This window comes from Schistocerca serialis, chromosome 9 (assembly GCF_023864345.2).
Source record: "Schistocerca serialis cubense isolate TAMUIC-IGC-003099 chromosome 9, iqSchSeri2.2, whole genome shotgun sequence".
Taxonomy (NCBI): domain Eukaryota; kingdom Metazoa; phylum Arthropoda; class Insecta; order Orthoptera; family Acrididae; genus Schistocerca; species Schistocerca serialis.
The window spans coordinates 358427895-358447740 of record NC_064646.1 but is presented as its reverse complement, the minus strand read 5'-3'; positions in this window follow the sequence as shown (position 1 = coordinate 358447740).

Here is a 19846-nt window from a genome sequence, read left to right as displayed (position 1 = left end):
GATGCTCATGTATGAATTCCTGCCGCGCAAATTTGCTTGAGCGAAGCAATCGGCCACTACAGCAAGAATTAGGTACAGTTTTTGTATTGACAGTCGATGTTATGACTGTGGATCGCAAACCGATCACAGACGATTCCAATAGTAGCCGAGCGCCTGGCAGACACTTGAAGCCTAGCTTGTACAGTAGTTGCACTCTTAGACAGCAAATTGAGGACAGATCGATCCTTTGGTATTTAGTAACTGCAACGATAATAAACACTGACGAGACAGCAGATTCAAATGCTGGATAGTAACAAACAGCATTTTCACTATGCGCAAAATTCGAGGTCGTACAGCAATGCTACTACACCACAAACAAATACAACTAAATATCCAAATGACGCTGACCATCGCTATCTATCAGTATGACGAGACTAGCAGAAACAGCGACAAGACACGCTATCTCCCTATCGTCCAAAACAAGACATCAAAATTACTTCAATACGACACCTGTTTATATTCTGTTGAGCTAAATTGTAAGTCCAGCTTGCAATTGTCCTCATAAGCAACGCCTTCCTACCAACGCAGAACAATCTCTCTGGAACCACCTCGCAAGCTTTTAACAACTTTTAACATTCATCTCAGATATGAAGTGAGTGGGAATACCGATTCATATCAAATTCGGATTTGGACAACGTTTATACCGGGATAAAGGCAACTGAAGCAATAATTCTATTTCTTTCTATGCAGTCTAACGTTGCTACTTAAATAATGATACGTAAAGTATTCCACAGATTACCCACTACACCTTTGTGCGTATGATAGCTGACTTTTCGTAACAACTTCAAATAACTTCAATAAAAGAAAACTTGCCTTGATTTGGGCTAGGTATCTCAATACAAGATCAGATCTCGTTAGTGATCGAGTGCCAGCAAAGATTATACACCCCCCACAGAAACGGAAATTCAAGAACAAACAAAAATATCAGCAAGACACCTAGGGGCCGGCCGGTGTGGCGGTGCGATTCTAGGCGCTTCAGTCTGGAACCGCGTGACCGCTACGGTCGCAGGTTCGAATCCTGCCTCGGGCATGGATTTGTGTGATGTCCTTAGGTTAGTTAGGTTTAAGTAGTTCTAAATTCTAGGGGACTGATGACCACAGGTCCCATGGTGCTCAGAGCCATTTGAACCATCTTAAAGAAACCTAGGCGCCACCGCCGCTTTTGCCTTAATCTTAATTAACAATCCCAACAAAACTGATCCTCTTCAGGCGTTGGCACAACGCGACCCGCTAAAGTTCCCTAAATTAAGTCAGACCACTTGGCACTTCTACTAACCAAGTTTTTTGTTTAGTTACGTGTTGCTTAGTTCCTTTCTATTCCTTTCGCTTACCAACGCAGTCTACTGGTGCAATCTCTCATATCAAGGCGAAACAGTTCGAATATACAAGAGCCAATTCCACACCCGCTGTATGACCGTGGCATCCAAACCACAACCAGAAATGTATTCGAGGCTTTCCCTCTCCGATTCACACCAGTCACTACCAAACCACTCTCAAAAGCAGCCAGCAACCCAATTACCTCTGGGCGAGCCGCAATCACTAATCACACAACACTGACAGGATATCGGGTTCTACCGATTCCCTACAAATCATCAAATGCAAATCTCTTTCTCCAACACGGCTCAAGCTGTATGTCACAGCAAAATAACCAGTCCTTCCTCCCAAACTGTCCACAGGACGACAACCAATCGACCGCCCAAAAACACAATTTCGCCAAAACAGTGTCAAAATCCGCGACTGCTTCAAAATCCCGGAACCTACATATATTCTGTAGCTCGGCCCTGGCAGGAAAAATACAGTCGCAGCTACGTCTGTCAACCAGAGCCTACACGACAAACTTGCCTCAATATCTCCGTAAACTGCACAAAATACTACACTGGCTTCACCAGCCAGACTCCTTCACCTCTCCCAAGCCTTAAACACCAGTGGCGCTCTTTGATGCACAGATTTTATGTTTAATTAATTTTTTAATAAAACATGCATTTTCTATGTCTGGTGGGGTTGCTAATAAAGGAAAACATGAATTAAAATTTTTTATTGTATTGATTTTGGTTTTAGATGGTGGTATATATAATATACCACCATGCCACTTAGGGCCGTACCTAAAGTTTTTGAGATATCTTGGTTTGTGCTTGTAACTCACCTTTAAATTCTACTCTAAGCAGTAATAATTAGTATAATTAATGTAAAATAATTTTATTTCTGGCAATTGGTCATTTACAATACAAAATCAAATTACAAACCTTACAAATAAAATATGTTTCTTATTCCTTTTTGTGAAAATCTTGAAAGCACCTTTTTGTTTTGCTAAGGCACAAAGGCACTTTGCATTCAGCGCACATCCAGAAAGTGCGCACTTGCTTCTTTTTTGTACTGCATTTCGCACAACGTCTGGCGGTAGTACGCTCTGGCTGGTGGGATGAATTGTCGAGACGCTGGCGTGAGGAAACATATGGCTTGTTTTTCTTTACGTGGACTTGACTCTCATGAAGTCTAGATGGCCTCAATGGTGTTTTCTGGGTTACTAAGCTTTGCAGGATACTCATCCTGAAGACTTTGGCAGTCATTTTTTCTCTATCGCCTAGTTCCTTCCAAATTATATAGCTGTTGACGATACTGACATCAAGCAGGTGAAAGAATATTCGGTGCCACCACTTTTTACTTCTCCGGCTTATTTCATATGATTTTTTCAGTTGGTCGAACTTGTCGACATTGTTCATGTGTGCATTGTAATCCATCACTGCTTGAGGACAAGGTAGCTCTATGCGTGAACCATCTCTTTCACGGCGAGTCACTGTAGTAACTTCAGGACTGTGAAAATTTGAAAGGAGATGAACAGCTCTCTTATCTTTCCACTTCAAGTAGAGGATGCCACAGTTGCTGACCCTCCAGTCAAATTCACCTCTGCTTAATTCTTTGTCTGTTTTTAATTTGGGTAAATGTTTCCTTGTTGGTTGAACTGTCCCACAGGCATATATGTTTCTCTGCTGTAAACCAGCCAACAAGTTATAGCTATTGAAATAGTTGTCGAAATAAAGATAATGGCCTTTATTTACGAGTTCAGAGGACAAACTCAGCACTACATGCTCCCCAAGGCCTGTTTGCACTGTGTCACCTACTTTTCCGGTGTAAATATCAAATTTCAAGTTGTAAGAGGTCTTGTCACACAGCATCCACACTTTGTAACCACGCTTTATGGGTTTATCTCTCATGTATTGTTTCATACTGTTGCGGCCTTTGAATTTGATCATTGACTCATCAATTGCTAGGTGTTTGCTGGGTTGGTAACACTTGGAAAAAGATTCAGATAGTATCTTGATCACTGGTCGCAGCTTGTACAGTTTGTCATAACCTGGGTGTCCTTTTTCTGGATGCAATGTGTTATCATTCAGATGAATGTTCCTCAGTAACCATCCAAACCGATTTACTGCCATCAGAGATGCAATATAACGATCATGAAGTTCTGGGGCACTAGACCAGTAGTCTCTGTATGCTGGCATACGCTTTATACCCATCAAAATGTTGATTCCCAGGAAAGTTCGTATTTCATTGTCAGTTGTTGGAGTGAAAGACTTGCCAGATTGCGTCGCATATAAATTTGTTTGGAAAACGATTAGCTGAACTAGCTCTTTTGGAAATATTTTTTCGAATATATCGATAGGTTCTGGATCATCAATGTCCCTAATAAAAGCACTTGGTCCTGATTCACTGTCGAACTGCATTCCTGAGGTAGCATTGAATTGTTGTCCCCAAGTTGGCGCTGTGTCAGCAGCGCGTTTTGGCGGAGTGGACTCACTTTCTTCCTCGCTCTCTGAAACTTCGCCTTCAGACGACACAATAGCCTCCGCAACAATGCTTGCTTCATAATCAGATTCGTCATCTGTGGTGTCAACAGTGGAATCCTCGTCTGATGGAATTTCACACAATAATCGTTCGATTTCTTCATCTCGTAAGCCTCTTCTTGACATTTTCATTTTCAAACAACAGCCTGAATCCAAGTAAAGAATACGTAAGCAAAACAAAATGGAGAAAGAGCTAAAATAAGTCACAACACAATTAAAAACTAAACTTTGTAGCGGAGGATTTCGAATTTTATACTAGGAAACGAAATGCAATAGAATACTGCTACATGCACGGTGGTACAAATAATATACCACCAAAATAAATTGTATATAAATAACGGAAGATTGTGCATATGAATGTATACATGGGTTCATACCGTAGCTGTGACGTCCAAGATATGGAAAAAACACAGGCGCAACAAGAAATTCGTTATAAACCACTATTCACACGCAAAAACCATGCACAACTCAGCACGCAGCTTTCACAGTTGTAATCTATGCAATTCTTGGCGGGAACTGATTCCTTATAGGCAGTGAGTGCCATCTGTCTGATAAGTAGAGAACTAGGTGAGCATATTAGAGTGGTGGTCGTGCAGTTAAACCACTGTGCAAAGAGCCAAGAAAATTTTCAAAAGGTGGTATACTATGTATACCACCGTGCTCCAAAGAGTTAAACACCAGTGGCGGTGCCTCTACACAACACGCAGTGGGTCGGTTACTGTATCCGGACTGGACCTACACCTTGATTAACTATGTCAGAAAGTGGTCTACGGGGAACTAGCTATTTTCTGATGTCATACAATGGGAACTATTTACAAGAACAAATACGCAACGATACGCCAACTTTTGACAGTTAAATTATTATTCATTTTGACCGTCGGGTAACGTCGATAACTGCCGGCTGCGTCGAGTCGATGACGTAGCATCTGTGGAATCAGCGATGGCGAGTTGTTACATCGCTGAAGCCGCGCGCGTTCTCCACCTGGTTTCTCTGTGGCGCACTCGGGTCACCTGGAACATGTTTATCGCCTTTTAATATATCATATACATATGATTATTGTATTAACCAGGAGCTATTGGACATTTACCGGATAGGTTGCTCAGCAATTGTAATGGCGAACGAAATCCGTGCTTTTGACACAGCACAAACGGACACAGAATGGGAACATGAGATGGACAGCAATGCAGGATGGAAGAGATGGAGTGAGAGAGCGTGAGGAGGAGATCAACATCGGCATACAAACTCCGAAAGTCACGGTACGGAGCTTGGAGGAGGGAATCCAGTATCACTATTAGTCATTTCCTCTGATGCTCCATTCGCAAACAGAGGGAGAGGGAAGATCTATTATCTATACGCCGCCGTATGATCCCTACTTTCTCGTTCTTTATCTTCGTTGTCCTTACGCTAAATGTGTGATTGCGGCAGCAAACTCGTTCTGCAGCCAGCTTCAGACGCCGGTTCCCTAAATTATCTCAGTTATGTTTCTCAAAAATATCGCTGCCTTCTCTCCAGGGATTCCCATTTGAGTTGCCGTAACGTCACCGTAACATTTGCGTATTGTCCGAAGCTACCGGTAACAGACATAGTAGCCCGCCTCTGAATTGCTTCGATGTCTTCCTTGAATTCGACCTGCTCAATCAATCAATCAAATCAAATCGGCGATCGAGGACCCCGTAGATCATGCACAGACCTCACAATGCTCCTCCACACATGGCGATCTTTTACACTTTGGATCTAGTTTTCAAGCACTCATAGCTGGCAAAGGTCTTTCTGTACCTCATCGTCCCATCGCTTTCTGAGTCTTCCGATTGGACGGGTACCATCAGGTCTTCCCATAACTACGGGTTTTGACCAAGAGGTGTCTGGTGTCCTAGTAATGTGGTCTGCCAAGCTTATCCTCCGCGTTTTCAGGTTTTGAATTATGTTTGGTTGTCTCATCAGCTCATACAGTTCTTGGTTTTTTTCTACGTCTCCACGAGCTCTGTTCCTCGACAGGCCTAAAGATCCTTGTCATATCTTTTCTTTCTAACACCAACAAGTTTCCTTCATCCTTCTTTGTTGTGCTTAGGGTTTGTGTCCCATACAACACTACTGTCATGATCACGGTGTTGTATGCTCTAAGTCTGGTCTTAATTGACATATTCTTGGATGACATTATCTGCTTTAGACTAATATAAGTTTTAGATCCATTCACAATACGTTCGTTTATTTCCTGTTTTAAATTATTTTGCATGTTGAACCATGTACCAAGGTATTTTAAATTTTCCACTTTGGCAAATTTCCATATCCCTACCTGTAATGGGATGTCATTGGGGGCTTCTCTTGATACCTCCATAACCTCAGTCTTTTCCGTATTAATCCGTAACCCGATCTTACTTGCATTATTTGCATAGAATTCACTCTATGCAATCCGACCTGCCACGAATCCAAATCACTCGAGCATTACTCACGAATAGGTCAGACTAGCTCTTTCTATGTGGTCTGCTTTAGATATGAACCACACTTTCACAAAATTCTCCCGATGAACGGAAATCGACAATTCGCCTATCCTACCACAATCCTCATATGCTCACTACATTTCATAACGCTTTGCATCCTTAGGCCCATACATTTAAACGACGAATGTGTCACACAGGATACTCCTAATGCTGTGTTCAAACAATACGGGTTTGTTTCTCCGACTAATCCGCAATAACTTACAGTTTTCTACATTTAGAGCTAGGTACCATTCACCACACCAACTAGAAATTTTGTCTAAGCCGTCTTGCGTACTCCTGATGTCATTCAACATTGACGCCTTCCCGTACACCACAGCATCATCAGCAAACAATCGCAGAATGCTGCCCACCCTGTCCGCTTGATCATTTATGTATATAGAAAATAATAGGCGTCCTATCACACTTCTGCGTGGACATTCCTGACAATTCCATTGTCTCCGATGAACACTTTGCGTCGAGGACAAAACTCTGTGTTCTACCACTTAGAAAGTCCTCTAGCCATTCACGTATCTCGGAACCTATGTCATACTCTGGTGCCTTCGGTAGTGGGGCCCGTGTCAAATGCTTTACAGAAATCTACAAACGTGGGATCTCCCTGTTGTCCTTCGTCCATAGTTCGCAGTACACCGTGTGATGCTTTCTAAAACCATGCTGATTCTTGACAGGACAGAGTGAGGCGTGTGGGGGAAGTGGACAGAGAGAGGAGGGATAAAGGGACAGACAGAGAGAAGGGAAAGAAGGAAATGGGATAACCGATGTGGAATATATACATACTCGTAAAACGCCGGATATCAGCTAATGAGCACGTAAAACAAATTAACAAATTGTACGAAAAGCAGATTCCAGTCTGACATTCGCAAGATTTCCATTTTCCACTCTGCCTGTTATACAATAACTGTCATTAACACAATATCAGATGCTTCTGACTGTTTGCTATTTTCAAGTCCTCTCCGCTACAGTCGTAAATTTACACCGTTGCGATTTGTGGGTGTATATATATGTACGCCTCTCATTTTAAAACGTAACCCTTGCGTTGTAAACACTAGCCAGAACAACGTTCCATATTTAACGCTTTAAAATACGTAAACATAAAATATACTGGACAGAACATTGTTCCACCCAGGTTCAAACGACATTCTCCCATTTGCTGTAAACAACTGTTCAAAGATATGCCGACATACAATGGCCGCTGCCCAGATGAAACTACCTATCGATTTGCGCCGGGGACACTGTGCCGAAGTATTTAAACATTGTCGTTGTGTTTATATTATTATCATATAGAGTTCCACCTCGGACACGAAAATATTTTCATCGTTACCTCATGTCACACACTTATTCCATAAATTGAAGTATAAACTTTAAAAATAAACGCTTTCAAGCATTCACATTTAAAACTTTCACAAGCTTCACGAGGTTGTAAGTTGACATATAATGAGTCATATATAAGCACGGGCTTTCTGGGTATTATTTGGCAACACTTATGCCATTCCATTTCGACACATACACTGATAATAGCCTCTAACAATCTTATGCTACGTAATTTTAATTGTTCGCTCAAAATACTGTCACACTTTTTTTAACACTTCCTGAGTGCACCACAAAACTTTGTTTCTCCCTCGTATGCAGTATTTGTACTGCTTTGCTGGCCTCTGAGATACTGTGGATGGCCTCTTTAAAAAATGTCGCTACTGTGGAAATATTTTTGCCGCCCCAGGCCTGAAAATTATATGCAGCGCAAACTGAAACCGGTAGTTGGTAGTAAAAACTTAGGATCTAGGCGATTTTCGTTTATTTATTGCAACAGTTAATTTTTCATACCACACACTTTGAAAAGTGTCCCCCATCATTATTTTGTGGTGCCTCATATTATCCAACGTTGATATTTACTTCTGTTTCTCGAAAACGCGCTCGATGGTGTCCAAAATTTTATAAATATACGGTACCGAGGCCTATTTGGTTATCCTTACTACTTCATCTCTGACCAAGGTAATATCCGTGCCAGTTGTGACACTAATTTCCTTTAACGTTTTTGAGCATATTGCAACTATAATTTGTGGTTTGAAACTGTTGTTTTCAGACACTTGTCGCAGCGTTCTCATTTTTATGTCTACTAGAGAGTTTCTGATGAAATGCTAGTGATCCGATGCATGGAATAGAGAGTCGTAGCAAGAGTCTTAAGGAAATATTTCACCCACGGAATAAGTGGCTTACAAAACATGTTTTCTGCCGATTCAAGTGTATTACTCATCAGTCTGGGACACTTACCAATTTGTATTTATACAATAAACAGACGAGATCCAACGAAGAGCAGCGCGTTTCGTCATGGGATCTGTTTGCCGATGCGAGAACATTACTGAAATGATCAACAAACTGCAGTGACAGACGCAACAAGAGAGGCATTCTACATCACGGAGAGGTTTACACTAGAAATTCCGAGAAAGTTCAGGAGAGATTCGGACCACATATCACTTCATCCCAGTTACGTCTCGTGAATTAACCGCAATGAGAAAATTCGAAAAATTTGAGCTAATACTGAAATTAACCGATAATCATTCTTCCCATGCAGCATTCACAACGAAGGTAGAAGAGTTGGGAGAAGCAGATAGTGGTGCCAGAACTACCCTCCACTACACCTAGTTTGGTAGTTTATAATGAACAGACGTAGATGTCACATAATGATAAATACGCATGTACGAGAGGCACTCAACTTGCAAGGTCTAAGTTTCTTTTCCCAGCAGGAGCGGGAGGAAATGGAAAAACGCTTAAAATACGCGGACTCTCTTTGTGTATGCATAATAACTACGACAGTACTGTATGGCACACATTACTCCAGCGGTCGCAGAGAAAGTGGGGTGTGCTTTCCATACTAGACATCGACTGGAGGATAGCGAGAATTGTATGAGTCCTGGAATGGAGGTACAAAAAATGTTAAGAATTTTTTCCTGCGTGTGACATGTCAAAAAAGGCCAAACGATACACTACAACGAAATAAATCAGTCTCAGGCTCGTACCACCCAAAGCGACAACATGATCACACGTGTGGACACGTTTGCCTAAGGCACTATAATGACATGTGACAGCTACCAAGATATTCTAACGTACAGCCTAGTTCCAATATTGTGATAATATCAGATGCAAAATACTGGCCATATCGTCGTGTATCAAAACAATGCACCAGTGCACCACGTGAAAACGCCATAATAGTTTATTGGTGAACATGTTGTAGCTTTTTATCATGCCACTCCGTGGTCAAGTGCCTTCCATTCGGGCACTACTGTGGCATCGATTTTTCATTGGTCAAAAGAGACTCGTAAGAAAGCATTTGGAATCGTGATGACGATGTTGCGAAAAGTGTGTACGGTTGCGGGGAGAAATAAAAAAAATTTAATTGTTACTTCATGTGTTCTGTAACCTCGCCTTTTGCCTATGGCTCAGCCATCAACACAAGAACAATATATAACGGGTTGCCGCTCATCCCATATGCCACCAATACAACGGCAGAAGTTACACCACAGCAGCTGCCGTGGTAGAAGTACTATTTCTCCTCCGGAAGTCACGTGCCACTAGCGAGCTTTTTCGGCATTCTTTTGCCGGATTCCTTTATAGGATGCCATCTCGACGCTCTCTGGAAGCGACAACGAGTGTTCATCGAATGTTCACAGTTCCCGGTACTTTGGACTTAACGCCGAACTCTATGTGGCCCTTCTTCCAAATTTCCATTCGCCAACCACACAGTACTCTCTGAACGTTATGATGGAGACATTTGTCACTCTTCAGGTGAACCTTGTGCCGTGCACGCCGCGTCCAGTCATCGCGAGTGCATAAGATACGGGCTACATCCATTACAAAAGACCAGTTGTCAGTAGTCTGTTTATATGTTTGTATGTTGGCAGCGATGTAGACTGTAATTAATATCGCTGACAGCGTTCTTCGCCCTCAGTAGGAGACTCTGTGGTTGGACGGTCTAGCAGTTAGTAGTTAGCGAGGGGACGATTTGGACATGTGTCCTTCGTGGAGACTCAGAGTTGGTAGGACATCCATTGTAAAATGATGATAATGGATGTAGTTTGTAATGTTTGGATAATGGAATTATTGAGGAATATATAATTTTGGGAACTGAATATCAGATTAGTAAGATAAAATCTGCTAAATGCATTGTTCGCCCTTTAACAAAATTCTTCTTTTGATAACCATATTCCTCCTAGTAGTTAGAACCTATAGTAGTTAGAATCTCTTTATTTAGCTGGCGGTAGCTGCTGCTTGACATAATTGCTGTAGTTGGTGTTATGAAGATTTTCTGTGAGGTAAGTGGCTTATGAAAAAGTGTGGGTAATTTGTAGGATTTCTTCCAATTCAGGGCCATTCTTTCGAGTTCATAATTTGAAGTCATGTTGTCACTGTAGAGCCGTCAGACTGGGTCCGGCTTGTATATTGTGGGTAGTAAATAAATAAGTTAAGTTTGAGTTGTCACTGTCAGGGAAAATTCCGTCGGTCAGTGTTAAAATGATAAAAATAAGTAACGAGACAGTAGCAGAAAGTTCACTCAGCAGTTTAAGTAAACACTAAGAAGTTTCAGATAGTTATTTCAGTGGACAGACACAAAGAAGTTTCACAGTAAACTCACGGACCACAGCTAGCATACACGACTCGAGACTTCTAAGAAACAGGTACTGTTGATGTCTCAATCTCCTATCAGATTCTGACGATCTTTTAGTAGCGCTATTGGGTAATTGTGCAGCTGCCATTCGAAGAACATGCTTGATGTGTTGTGTTAATGAAATTCTGTTGTTAGTTGGCGACCTGGACACGTCCGCTCACCAGTAGGGTACAACACCCACATCAGCACTTAACAGTGTGCCTGTAGTGTCACTTGCGTAGCTGCGAAACAGTTCTGAGAAACACATGTCTGTGATACAAAGTTGTCATTGCTGGTTCTGTCAAGGATCTTAATAATTTTGAAGTAATTTTGCCAACTCTCAATGCATTTTTTGGACCTAGGTCCTTCAGCGCTCTTAAAATTTTTTTTTGAAGTCGGGGGCGTGAAAGAAGGAGATAATAAATTGAAGTTAGTCAGGCTTCACGCTTCCGTGGCAGAGACGGCTACATTTCTAAGTCCAGTGAAATACAATTACCTGTGACAACGCAGTGTGCATGTCTCTTGTTTGCGTTGACGCTATTGTCTCGAAGCGGCGCTGGAATGCAATCAGCGAGCGGCGCCAACCTTTAATTCCCACGATGGCGACCTGGAGGCGCCGCAAAGTGCTCTTTGTAAATTGGACACGACGCCGCGACGAGGAGGACAGCCTAGCCAGCGACAACCGCGCGGCCTCCGACGACTCTAAATTGGATTTCTCGGCAAGCGAAAAACGAAGAAAGTTGTGCCTTACTAGGCCCAAGATCGCCGACGCTGAGTTCTTCTTGTAGACTCGAAGAAATTTAAAGCAATAATTACAGGTACTAAACAAATTGTCACACAAACTGATATAGGATTGAAGCTGAAGTTAAAACCTTCTGGGTTATCAAGCCACGCGATGCTTCTATACGATCGATGTTTCGACCACTTTGCTGAGATCTTATTCAGGATCTTGTAATGTCCGCTGTGGTAGAGTCCACTGTCTCGTTCTCTTACAAAGGGTGAGTTTCTCTCTCTTATTCTAGAGAAGTTCGATTAATGAGTAAAATTCCTCAGGATGCCATTGGTGGGCCAACATCGTTGAATAGTAAGTGATGTATTCCTGCACTAATGGCGAAAGAGTGGGATTCTTCTGGCTACTATTCTTGAGTCTTCGTCATCCCGAGTAGAGTAATTTGTTAATTCTTTCTGCTGCGTTTGGTGGGCCAACATCATTGCATGGGAGGCAAACAGGCAGATTAACATATGTGGAGTGTTAGTGGTAGCCTCCTGGTCGATGTTTGTATTGCTCGCACACCACTGACGCGTATTCACTTCCAGGGTGCAGGGGAGCCACGAATATGTTACAGTTCTGGGTGGAGATTTTAATTTGCAGGATATAGACTGGGCGACTCAAAAGTTCATAACGGGTGGCAGGGACAAAGAATCCAGTGAAATTTTTTTAAGTGCTTTATCTGAATACTACCTTGAGCAGTTAAACAGACAACCGACTCGTGGCGATAACATATTAGACCTTTTGGTGACAAACAGTACCGAACTATTTGAAACAGTTAACGCAGAACAGGGAATTAGCGATCATAAAGCGGTTACTGCATCGATGATTTCGGCCGTAAATAGAAATATTTAAAGAGGTGGGAACTTTTTCTGTTTTGCAAAAGTGACAAAAAGCAGATTTGAGAGTACTTGACGGCTCAACAGAAAAGTTTTGTCTCAAGTACAGATAGTGTTGAGGATCAGTGGACAAAGTTCAAAACCATCGTACAATATGCATTAAATGAGTATGTGCCAAGCAAGATCGTAAGAGATGGAAAAGAGCCACCGTGCTACAACAACCATCTTAGAAAACTGCGGCGGAAGCAAAGGGAGCTTCACAGAAAACATAAATATAGCCAAAGCGTTGCAGACAAACAATAATTACGCGAAGCGAAATGTAGTGTGAGGAGGGCTATGCGAGAAGTATTCAATGAATTCGAAAGTAAAGTCCTATGTACTGACTTGGCAGATAATCCTAAGAAATTTTGGTCATATGTCAAAGCGGTAGGTGGATCAAAACAAAATGTCCAGATACTCTGTGACCAAAATGGTACTGAAACAGAGGATGACAGACTAAAGGCCGGAATACTAAGTGTCTTTTTCCAAAGCTGTTTCACAGAGGAAGACTGCACTGTAGCTTCTTCTCTAGATAGTCGCACAGATGATAAATGGTAGATATCGAAATAGACGACAGAAGGATAGAGAAACAATTAAAACCGCTCAAAAATGGAAAGGCCGCTGGACCTGATGGGGTGCCAGTTCGATTTTACACAGAGTACGCGAAGGAACTTGCCCCCCTTCTTGCAGTGATGTACTGTAGGTCTCTAGAAGAGCGTATCGTTCCAAAAGATTGGAAAAGGACACAGGTCATCCCCGTTTTCAAGAAGGGACGTCGAACAGATGTGCACAACTATAGATCTATAACGTCGATCACTTGTAGAATTTTGGAACACGTATTATGATCGAGTATAATAACTTTTCTGGAGACTAGAAATCTACTCTGTAGGAATCAGCATGGGTTTCGAAAAAGACGATCGTGTGAAACCCAGCTAGCGCTATTCGTCCACGAGTCTCAGGGGGCCATAGACACGGGTTCCCAGGTAGATGCTGTGTCTCTTGACTTCCGCAAGGCGTTCGATACAGTTCCCTATAGTCGTTTAATGAACAAAGTAAGAGCATAAGGACTATCAGACCAATTGTGTCATTGGATTGAAGAGTTCCTAGATAACAGAACCCAGTATGTCATTCTCAATGGAGAGAAGTCTTCCGAAGTAAGAGTGATTTCAGGTGTGCCTCAGGGGAAAGTCGTAGGACCGTTGCTATTCACAATGTACATAAATGACCTTGTCGATGACATCGGTAAGTTCACTGGGTTTTTTTGTGGATGATGCTGTGGTATATCGAGAGGTTGTAACAATGGAAAATTGTACTGAAATGCAAGAGGATCTGCAGCGAATTGACGCATGGTACAGGGAATGACGATTGAATCTCAATGTAGACAAGTGTAATGTGCTGTGAATACATAGAAAGAAAGATCCCTTATCATTTAGCTACAAAATAGCAGGTCAGTAACTGGAAGCAGTTAATTCCATAAATTATCTGGGAGTGCGCATTAGAAGTGATTTAAAATGGAATGACCATGTAAAGTTGGGTTCGATTCCCGGCGAGGTCAGGGATTTTCTCTGCCTCGTGATGGCTGGGTGTTGTGTGCTGTCCTTAGGTTAGTTAGGTTTAAGTAGTTCTAAGTTCTAGGGGACTGATGACCATAGATGTTAAGTCCCATAGTGCTCAGAGCCAGCCATGTAAAGTTGATCGTCGGGAAAGCAGATGCCAGACTGAGATTCATTGGAAGAATCCTAAGGAAATGCAATCCGAAAACAAAGGAAGTAGGTTACAGTACACTTGTTCGCCCACTGCTTGAATATTGCTCACTAGTGAGGGATCCGTACCAGATAGGGTTAATAGAAGAGATAAGATCTAGCGGAGAGCAGTGCGCTTCGTTACAGGATCATTTAGTAATCGCGAAAGCGTTACGGAGATGATTAACTCCAGTGGAAGACTCTGCAGGACAGACGCTCAGTAGCTCGGTACGGGCATTTGTTGAAGTTTCGAGAACATACCTTCACCGAGGAATCAAGCAGTATATTGCTCCCTCCTAGGTATATCTCGCGAAGAGACCATGAGGATAAAATCAGAGAGATTTGAGCCCACACAGAGGCATACCGACAACCCTTCTTTCCACGAACAGTACGAGACTGGAATAGAAGGGAGAACCGATAGAGGTACTCAAGGTACCTTCCGCCACAAATCGCCAGGTGGCTTGCGGAGTATGGATGTAAATGTAGATGTAGATGTAGACAGTCACGTGAGTTGATCCCCAAAGCTTTGCAAAAAGAAGATACGGACACCCAAATAGAACAGATGACGTCACAATGTCGCGCATGTGATGTAGATATAGATGTAGAATATGGACGCCTACATCTATCCTCTTTATTGAAATTATATGCATTCTCTGAAATTTCAACCGCTTTTCGGACTTTTCTTCTATGAAATTTGGTTCAAATGGTTCAAATGGCTCTGAGCACTATGGGACTCAACTGCTGAGGTCATTAGTCCCCTAGAACTTAGAACTAGTTAAACCTAACTAACCTAAGGACATCACAAACATCCACGCCCGAGGCAGGATTCGAACCTGCGACCGTAGCGGTCTTGCGGTTCCAGACTGCAGCGCCTTTAACCGCACGGCCACTTCGGCCGGCTATGAAATTTGGCTTCTTTAGCCAGCAAGCGTACGTTATTGACATCAATGTCCAGGCAACAGTTCTCGTGATGTACCGCTACCGAAGATTTTGCACTCTGTATTAGCCGCGAGTGACGTTCGTGTTCCTTTATGCGTTCTTTAACAGCTTCCTCGTCCAGACTATATACGCTGTGTCACAGCCTCACGTCATTCCTGCGAAAAATGGTATTCATAATTCTTCCTCCAAGAGAATTTTTTTGCCATGCAAAAAGATGCATCTGATTACTTCCATACTGAGGGCGCCTATGAAATCACGTGCTGCCGCGGCAAAAAGCATATAGGTGAAACGGAAAGAAATGTTAAAGAACATATGAAGGAACACAAATGCCACAGGCGGCTAAACCAAAGTGTGAAATACGCGATAGCGGAACATAACGAGAACTGTGGCCTTGACACTGATGTCAATAACAATAAAAGTCCAAGAAGCGAATGAAATTTCTAAAGAAGCGTGTAACTTCAATACAATGGACGGTTATACGTATCTGCCTTCGTAGCTCCCCGTCATCAAGGAAGTGACTTCGCAGCCGCGGCGTGGTTGCAGTACAAACAACGACCAACATGAGTTCACTTCCGCCTATCACGGCGTTCGCACGTTATCCCCAGTGCGCTCCGGATGGCAGTGACTTGTTTACGTTTCGCGAACGACTGTGGTGCTTCGTACTCTTCGCGTTATTAGTGGTATTTCCCTACTCATATCGTCGTGTTTCGAGGAGAGTCGTTGACGTGCAATGTAGCGTACGCCGTATTGCGGGTGTTCTCTTCGTCACACGTTCGCGACTGTAGTTCTATATAGTTCACCGTGAAATGGCCGATCTCCCTGATAGGGGTCAGTTCATACAGTCGGCACTAGTAATCCGCCATCAACACACACCGACATTTGTTCCGTTGCCACCGATGTCCGACTCTCCGATGGTGAGATACAACAACGTGAATAACCACTAGCTGATACACAGCTTCTCCAACAACAACAATAACAAAAACAGCTCCAACATCAACCCGAACAGCGACTTGAGCACCACCATCAGCTGCAACTTCTGTTTCAGCAGCAACAACTGGCTCAACAGCAGCAGTTTCAACTATTGCAGCTAAAACAACAACTCTAGCAGTATCACCCTCAGTAACAACAGTTGCATCGCAGGTTCGAATTCTGCGTCGGGCATGGATGTGTGTGATGTCCTTAGGATAGTTAGGTTTAAGTAGTTCTAAGTTCAAGGGGACTGATGACCTCAGAAGTTGAGTCCCTTAATGCTCAGTGCCATTTGAACCATTTGAACAACAGTTGCAATCAAGTTAGTAAACAGCCATCCCAGCGAACCTTCCAGCTTGGCACCTGACGCCGGTACAACTGCAAGTCATCAGCAGGAATGTGGTCGCCTTAATAAACGGCTGTAGAGTTGCTCGGTTGGGATTCACCTTCTAGTTATGATACACGCCAGTTAACCGTTGACACCCACTGCTACGGTCGTAATGTCAACAACCGGTAGAGTCGATCAGATGCTGGCTCCTACATTGTCTTTGTGAAGAGTTTGGATATGAACGTTGGGGAACACCACCCTATGTCGCTAGGCACGTTATTATTTTACTATAACTCTCATCTCAAGCATGACATTGTTGACATTAGACGGCCAGGCAGTAACAGAGCGAAGATAGAAGTGAAAACTGTAGCGGCTGTCAACGCTTTGACATAAGTCCCTGTTTTCAAACATCGTAAGTTTAATGTCTATAGCCCCAACATCCTGCTCCATACGTGTGCCATTATTCGTGATGTTGCATCAGTCTGACAGACAAGGAGATCGTTGACGCAATGTAGAGCATATATCCTGTCGCATATATCAAATGATACACTAAGAAACATCATTTACATCCTGAACAAACAGGGCCCATTCCGGTCTCTCTGGTCGTTTCGCTCCCAAACTCTGCACTCACATATTGTTATTGTGGGGTCGCACAGTCCAGTAGAACCGTGCGGCGCTCCAGTTATTCAATGTAGAAATTGCAGGCGTTTTCATCGCCGGGAAACCCAATGTAGAAGTCGTACTCATTGCAGCAAATGTGGTGGTCCACTCCCAGCGGGTTTGTGTAGGGCGCCGTTCCCGAGGTGTTCAAACTGTTCTGATTCACACCGAGTAGCAGAAAAATCATGGGCGACCTTTCTCCATCGGCAAGAGCTACGACGGGCAAAGTCCTACACCGTGTCGGAGAGGGAAATTGGTAGCCCATAGCTCTCCGACGGCCTCATAGTCACCAAAATACGCTGGACTTCCCCCCTCTGCCTCCAAGTAATTCCCTGCAACCAATAGTCGCTTTACAAGATTCTTCTATGCGATCAACGCCGTCGCCGGTGACGCCCCAGTTAGGCCCTCTCCCTCAATGTGCCGATCATCGTCAACATCACTTCCAGTTGGCAGAAGCATCGGCTGTCATCTCTGGTCCTAGGCGACAGAGATTCTCAGACACTGGTGGCGAATATTGTGTGTCTCATCATCAGTTCCAAGCCCTGCTACCAATCGACCAATATCCTCCTCAGTACAGTCAACCGCCACCACCACTCTGTAACGACAATGCATATGTCATCGAAAAGATTATGTCGTTTATGATGCGCCTCTTAGAAGACACGAAGACACAGTCACCTGGAACGACCCTACTTACACCTAGTAGTGGCGAGCTTTAGGATAATCAAATGGAATGGACTATCTGCTATTGCGGATCAACAAGAACTTTGGATGCGTTAAATAGGCCATGGCTCCCATTTCAAAGACGTGGTTTCAACCGGGTGCCGTTGTCTGCTTCCAAGAATACAAGGTGTATCGCTAAGACAGAGACGATGGTGGATGAGGTGTCACCTTCTTCGTTAATAATGGCTTGTATCACACTCCAGTAAAGATATCCCAAGAAGCTATTGACAGCTTTCAAGCGATAGCAGTTAGGCTGTCTACTTAAATCGGTCGCCAAACCATCGTGGCTATTTACAGTCACCCAAGGTCTTATATTCCCCTTGAAGAGCGGTACGCTGTGGTTCGGCAATTGCAACCGATATTCTTATTTTCTGGGGTTTTGACGCGCATAAGGGACTGTGGAGCTGTGCCTATTACGGCTGATTGGGTGACAGGATCCTTGAGATCTCGATTTTTCAGTCTTATCCTCCTCAATAATAGATTACCTACGTTACTTTCATTAACTGGACAAAGACCCACAGCCATCGATTTGACTCTGTGTTAGACCTCACTTTCTTTATTTTCTACGTTGGTACTGGTTCCCATTCTATAACCACTAAGCTCTTTTTATACCGGCTTTCACTTAAATGTCTGTCACAGCCCATAGGCCATCTCGTAAATCGTTATGCAGCTAGACTGGTGATCGTATGGCGCACTAATAGATGACCAGCCATCACCATTCCTCATCTTGTCGCCCCGCGAGCAAGGTGCATTATGTTTATAAATTACATCGATGTCGCAGCACTGCATTCTGTCCCACAGAAAAGGACAATGACTGGCACCAGTCTATCTCCGGTTCCCTGATGCGACCCAGAATATTCGCGTCGAATGGCGCACACATCACTGGCTAGCAGTCATCTTAAACAGCGTACCACGTGGGAGAACTATGTTGACTACAAACTTACGGATGTGTCCGCTAAGCGCTTTCTCAAGGCCGGCAAGAAAGAACAGTGGAGTAGGTACTGCGAACAAGTACCTGTGCACACTCCTGTTGGACGTGTTTGGTCGATGGTGAACTCTTTCAAACGGAAACCGGTACCTCCAAAGCGGCTGTAGATCAGGATAGACGAGTTCGTCGCCATTGTCACACCTCCATCTGCCGTGCCAAAACCCATCGATCTCGTGGCTGTAAGTGCCGCTGCCAATCTGCGAGACGGTTTAACCATACTATTCCTTCATGAGATATATCGCCCAGTTATGACCAGATCCACTCCATGGTTCCATATGATTCTACATTTTTCTGACGATGCCAAACGTGTGCTTGTGAACATTTTCAATGGCATCTGGAAGCCTCAGCTGTTGGTGCCCATACTGAAGCCTTAGAAAGACCCTGATCAAGCGACATCGTATCTCCCGGCTGCACTGTCGTTCTACGCGTGTAATATGTTCAAACGTTTCCTCAAGCTTTGCGTAGACTGGTGACTGGAACATGAAAACTTGCTACCGCGGACGAAAAACGGCTTCCGTAATGGCAAAAGTACTTATGGTAATATTACCTCGCTTGCGATGGACATTGAAAACACTTTCTTCACTAACGAGTGTTTTGCGGAGTACGACTTTGTTCAGCCCCACAGTTAAAGTTCTTCAGTATGCGGATGACGTCTGCCTATACACTCATTCGCCGTGCTTTTGGGTGACACGCCTATAGCTTCCCGGTGCACGTGAAATGTTGGCCGCTTGGGAGTTCAAAATCAGTTGTGATATTCATGAGGAAACGACACAACAATTTCTTGTATGAACTTCAGCTGGGCCCGTACAGATTTCCTATTCGGTCACATGCTAAGTT